General features: G+C 45.7%; 1 pseudogene; it reads right to left on the bottom strand.

Moving 5' to 3' along the window:
• Positions 1-2,366: 2,366 nt before the first annotated feature.
• On the bottom strand, positions 2,367-5,940 carry LOC144822862 (pyruvate dehydrogenase (acetyl-transferring) kinase isozyme 2, mitochondrial pseudogene; annotated as a pseudogene).
• Positions 5,941-6,179: the final 239 nt, after the last annotated feature.

Here is a 6,179-nt window from a genome sequence, read left to right as displayed (position 1 = left end):
TCCGTCTCCCTCTCTGTCTCCCTCTCTCTGTCTCCCTCTCTCGGTCTCCGTCCCTCTGTCTCCGTCCCTCTGTCTCCGTCCCACTGTCTCCGTCCCTCTGTCTCCCTCCCTCTGTCTCCCTCCCTCTGTCTCCCTCCCTCTGTCTCCCTCCCTCTATCTGTGTCCCTCTGTCTCCCTCTCCCTCCCTCTGTCTACCCCGCACTCCCTCCCTCTGTCTATCCTGGACTCCCTCCCTCTGTCTCCCACGGTTTCCCTCTCTCTCTGTCTCCCTCCCTCTGTCTGTCTCCCTCTATCTCCCTCCCTCCCTCTGTCTGTCTCCCTCTCTGTCTCCCTCTGTATCCCTCCCTCTGTCTCCATCCCTCTGTATCCGTTCCTCTGTCGCCCTCCCTCTCTGTCGCCCTCCCTCTCTGTCGCCCTCCCTCTCTGTCGCCCTCCCTCTCTGTCTACCTCTCTCTCTGTTTTCCTCCCTCTATCTCCCTCCCTCTGCCTGTCACCCTCTGCCTGTCACCCTCTGCCTGTCACCCACTGTCCCCAGCTTCCCGGGCACACACACAGCCGCACAGAGTACTTCGCAGGTCTTTAAAAGACCATTTACTTGTTAATGGGGCTTTGTGGTGAATCGCCCGGCCCCCATAGAGCAGAGTGTCTCGAAGTTCGCGCTGCTGCGCTGCTGCGGCTGACTCCGAAACACTCTTTTAAAGGAATGCCTCCTAATTAGCAACAGTTATGTGCTAAGTGCCCTTAGTACTGGTGTCATCCTGCGACACACCCACCATTTGCAGGCGACACAGTACTGTGTCGGGACACACAGTTTGGAAAGCTCTGCCTTATAGCCATGTGCTGCACTGAACCCAGTCCGTGTGCTTGTGATGTGCCATAAGCTCCTCACATTTTCTGATTGTGTAGCCTAGGCCCCTTGGTGTGCCTCAAGCCCCTCCCACTGACTCTCTATGTTCCTCAAGCTCCTCCCACTGACTATCTGCCTCAAAGTCCAGCCACTGACTATATGCCTAAAGCCCCTCCTACTGAATATGTGCCTTAAGCCCCTCCCACTGACTTTCAATGAGCCTCAAGCTCCTCCTACTGTCTATGTGCCTCAAGCTCCTTCGGCTGACTCTATATGTGCCTAAAACTCCTCCAACTGCCTATGAGCCTCAAGCTACTCAGACTGACTCTACATGTGCCTCAAGCTCCTCCCACGGACTCTCTATGTGCCTCAAGCTCCTCCCACTGACTCTCTATGTGCCTCAAGTTCCTCTCACTGGCAGATCATGTGTCCCACGTGTCTCACACTGCCTACCTACTGTATGTGTTCTAAGATCCCCACACTATCTGTACATGTACCCCAAGTTCCTCAGACTGTTTGTCCATGTACCTCATGCTCATTACACTGGTGTTTGTGTATCCATTTTGTCACACAGACTGTACACCTGCTACCAGCTCAGTAATACCATCTAGGGTAAGCGCCTATACGTGAGCCCCTCTGGCTTATCGCGGTGCCCGGGTGTTCGCGTGCCTCACACTTCTCACTAGGGTGACCAACCGTCCGTAAATTTCACGTACGTTCCGTAATTTGGACCTCACGTCCGTTGTCCGTGAGGATCCTTTTAACGGATGCCTTTTGTCTGTAATTTTGGGCCTCGCAGGAGAACAGAGCTGTTCCCCTGCGAGAGGTCTCTGCTCCCTCCTGGGGTGCCTCGCTCTTATCCTAGAAGCATAAGAGCAGACCCACCCCACCCATTATCATTCTGTCTGCGGCTGATTGCCACATACAGAATGACAATGGGCCAGAGGCTCTTCCCGTATGTGGTAGCCTCCGTCTGGGGCAGGGCATTCTGTTAGGGTTAAAATGTACAAAACAAACGTATAAAGTTAAAAAAAAGCTTAAAGTTCTTACATAGTCTCATCATTTCAGAGCTGAAGCATTTTTTTTTTAATGAAAGATTTATTTTACAGCAAAATTAAAATCGGATTATCTTTGTCTGGAGAGATGAAATCCCACTTCTCGCACGTCTGTTCCCTCGATTTCTCTCCAGTCTCAAAACTTCACATTCTCAAATGTCCCTTTAAGGGCTTTCCATCAGATTTATTTTCAGTTTAGTGGTAACAGCTGCAAAAGGTAGGTCAAAATGCTGGAAATTTTTAAAATGAAGGTTTGATACATGTTCTTTAAAGTGCCACAGCACTCGTGATGTGCGATGATTGGACACACTGGTCCCACAGTGAAGGATTTGGACACAAAAAAGAGAGAAACACTGCACAAAACCTCACACGGTCAGGTTCCCCATGCCACTTGCATACATCACCCTCTATATTGCAGCAGGTGTGGGATTAGTTCATGACTTAGTCTTTTGAGGGTGTAGATGCTAGTCCTTGACATAGTGGCAGGCTGGTGTGAAAAATGCTGCCAGCTGGCTGAGCCGATATGTGGAGAGAATTTTAGGTTGGTGGGGATGTACCAGTCATCTGTTTCTTGAGTTGAGTGGTAGTGCTTCCAGGCAGATTTGTTGTAGACAGGAAGGTGTTCCACTGAGTCGGTCGACAGTGCCTTAAGATAAATGACTGCATCAGTTCCAGAGACCTCTATGGAGCAAAGCTGCAGGTCACTCTGGAAGTACTCTTGGCATAGAGTCTAGAAATAGGAAGAACATATCCAAAACCAGTCAGTGGTGTTCCACCTGCACCTAGGTGTGGCATGGGTGCAGTAGAATATATATAGCTGAAAAGCCTTTCAGTCTTAAATAGTGGGACACCACCTCATCTGACACTCATCTTAATAGCGACATCTTCGCCGCCCAGAGCCGCCATCACCTTGATGGGTGGAAGTTAGGGACTGGAGCTGTGGTGTTCCACTGTGGCTCGCATGGCATTCTTGAAGAGCTCAAAGAGCATGTGATAAAGATGAGATGGGACATATACGATGTGAATGGGGTGTCTTGGATCATTAGCATTGACTGCCTGGATTTCCAGATTAGGCAAAGCCATATAGTATTTATCACACAGCATTAACGCCATTTCATAGACATCTCTCACTACGTCAGTCACATCACAATTCGGATCAATGCTTCCAATGTGTTTAGGATGTGCAGGGTTTGTCGTTGCATCAAAAATCAAAGTATGCTGGTTGATCAGCATGCGGATAGAGATGCGGCTCAGGTAAACAGCGGTATATAAAGTATTGCACATTCTGATTTGTCACTGGGTCGATGCCGAAGGCTTCCTTGTACTCATCGAGCCCCTGGGCCATAGTTGGGACCACATCATTTGTGCCGGTTCCTGATGATGATGAGAGCGTTTGCGAACTGTTCAATGGTGCTCTGGTACTCTGGACTCTTATGAAGAAACGACCATTATGTTAAAAAAAGAGGTGAAGGGGAATAAGTGGCAAGTTGGTACTCTACGCGCGTTTCGGCGACCAGCGCCTTCTTCTGGAGCAGCCACGAATGATTCTACAAAATAAAAATGATTCACGAAAAAGAAAATTACCACCATTACTAGATTAAGAAAGCATGAAAAAACAATTTTAACAATTTATTTTGTAGCCTAAAACCTTGTTGGATTACTGGATGTATAACATGTCATAGTACATTCATATTAGCATTTTCATTTCCTTGCAACACTTGTCATAGGATAGGGGAACCCATTCAAAGGGGACTATGCCAGATGGGTGGGCGGGGGGGGGGAGGGGTGGAAAGGGGGGGGGGAGGAGAAATTGTTTGGGCGGTTTTCACAGAGATACAATAACCAATGAGTCATAATGACTCAAGGAGGAGTATTAAGGATACCCACTGGGACTAGTGCACATGTTTTTAGGTTGTATAGAAGTTCAGAGAATGTGCTATTGGGAGATCTCTGATACTATGAGACAATATTAAATCCGCGCTGCAGAGTATGTATTGCCCAATTTTGTGACAGGTAGGCAATACATAGGCGGAAAAATTGTAGTGAGATTGCTTTATATAAGCTCAATAAGTTATTACCGATAACACCAAGCATTTGTTGGTTTTAAGGCACTTACATGGTGCAGTTTTGGCATGCTTTATGTAGAATCAATAAGTTTTTACCGATAACAACAAGCATTTGCTAGTCTTCGGGTACTTACATGATAAAGTCTTTGGGATATGTACACCAATGATTTGGATTAGAACTGCGCGATCGTTGATATCTATTATTTTGAAAGTTTATACTGAAAATTACAAAAAGTAGAGGTAAGTACACCTGCCGGGAGGCGGCAGGCAAACGGAGGCAGCAGGTCAGCAGAAGAACCCGGTGGACGTCGGGGCCCAAGGAATGCCCTCCCAGACCTCTCAGGTCAGTGGATATGATAAGTCCCCCAGAAAACTCAAATCGGTGATCAGATAACATCTATCCACAAAGACAGAAATTAAGAAGTCAGTTGGACATTCTAGGTATAAATTAACATTACACATGTAAAACAATGAGATATTGATCATCTGATCCCTAAATTAACAAGGTGTACTTACCTCTACTTTTTGTAATTTTCAGTATAAACTTTCAAAATAAAAGATATCAACGATCGCGCAGTTCTAATCCAAATCATTGGTGTACATATCCCAAAGACTTTATCATGTAAGTACCCGAAGACTAGCAAATGCTTGTTGTTATCGGTAAAAACTTATTGATTCTACATAAAGCATGCCAAAACTGCACCATGTAAGTGCCTTAAAACCAACAAATGCTTGGTGTTATCGGTAATAACTTATTGAGCTTATATAAAGCAATCTCACTACAATTTTTTCGCCTATGTATTGCCTACCTTTCACAAAATTGGGCAATACATACTCTGCAGCGCGGATTTAATATTGTCTCATAGTATCAGAGATCTCCCAATAGCACATTCTCTGAACTTCTATACAACCTAAAAACATGTGCACTAGTCCCAGTGGGTATCCTTAATACTCCTCCTTGAGTCATTATGACTCATTGGTTATTGTATCTCTGTGAAAACCGCCCAAACAATTTCTCCTCCCCCCCCTTTCCACCCCTCCCCCCCCCCCCCCGCCCACCCATCTGGCATAGTCCCCTTTGAATGGGTTCCCCTATCCTATGGCAAGTGTTGCAAGGAAATGAAAATGCTAATATGAATGTACTATGACATGTTATACATCCAGTAATCCAACAAGGTTTTAGGCTACAAAATAAATTGTTAAAATTGTTTTTTCATGCTTTCTTAATCTAGTAATGGTGGTAATTTCCTTTTTCGTGAATCATTTTTATTTTGTAGAATCATTCGTGGCTGCTCCAGAAGAAGGCGCTGGTCGCCGAAACGCGCGTAGAGTACCAACTTGCCACTTATTCCCCTTCACCTCTTTTTTTAACATAATGATTGTTTTAATATGCAAAATGTCTTTATTATGTCAATTCTCCAAATTGTAGAATTTTTTAAACTTGGAATTTTTTATGTTTTGAAATGTGATTATTTTGTTTAATTGCCAATACATTACTGGAACTTTATTATACTGTTGTAGCTTAATTTCCTTGATATGAATCTTCCTGAAATTGATCGTCCTCTTTGATTGCCTAGATTGTTACATATCAACCATTGTTTTCCCTGGTCTAGGAATCTGATTCTTTTTGAATACAGGGGGTCCTTGTTGCATATACACTAACTCTTATGAAGAAACTCCAGGATGTCCAATAAAAACTCTGAACATACCAACTCTGCACCAGCTGAATGGAAGGGGATCCCAGCAGTCGATCTCATAGCAAGGTAATCTCTTTCATGATGTTGGCGAGGCGCACTGGCAGCTCCTGGAACAGGAAGGCCAAGGAGGTTCTTTCACAAGTATTGCTTGATACGAAGTCCAGGAATTGCTTCATGGAGAGCGGGGCGGGAGAAAACTTAGAGAAATGGTCGATCTGCTTCGGGGAGCCCCCAGCCCAGCTCGCGGCTAGCATCAGGGTGCGAACCAGGGGCATCCTCATAGTGGGGCTGTCAGAGGAGGATGTGCATGGGCTGCTGCGTGTCTGCTCTCTGCAGCCCTCGATTTCAGAGTTGTCAGGCTCCACTCTCGGATGTATGACATTACAACGCATGCTTTTAACACGCATGCCTTTACAACGCGGTTTTTACAACAAAAACCTTTACAACGCATAGCGCTTTGGGGTGCTGGATAGTGAATAGTTTAATTTACTATTCCAACTCCAGTCCCCGTGGA

The sequence above is a fragment of the Lissotriton helveticus genome, chromosome 3_1, assembly GCF_964261635.1.
Source record: "Lissotriton helveticus chromosome 3_1, aLisHel1.1, whole genome shotgun sequence".
Taxonomy (NCBI): Eukaryota; Metazoa; Chordata; class Amphibia; order Caudata; family Salamandridae; genus Lissotriton; species Lissotriton helveticus.
Note: the sequence above shows the minus strand (reverse complement) of the source record. Positions and strands in the feature narration are given on the sequence as shown.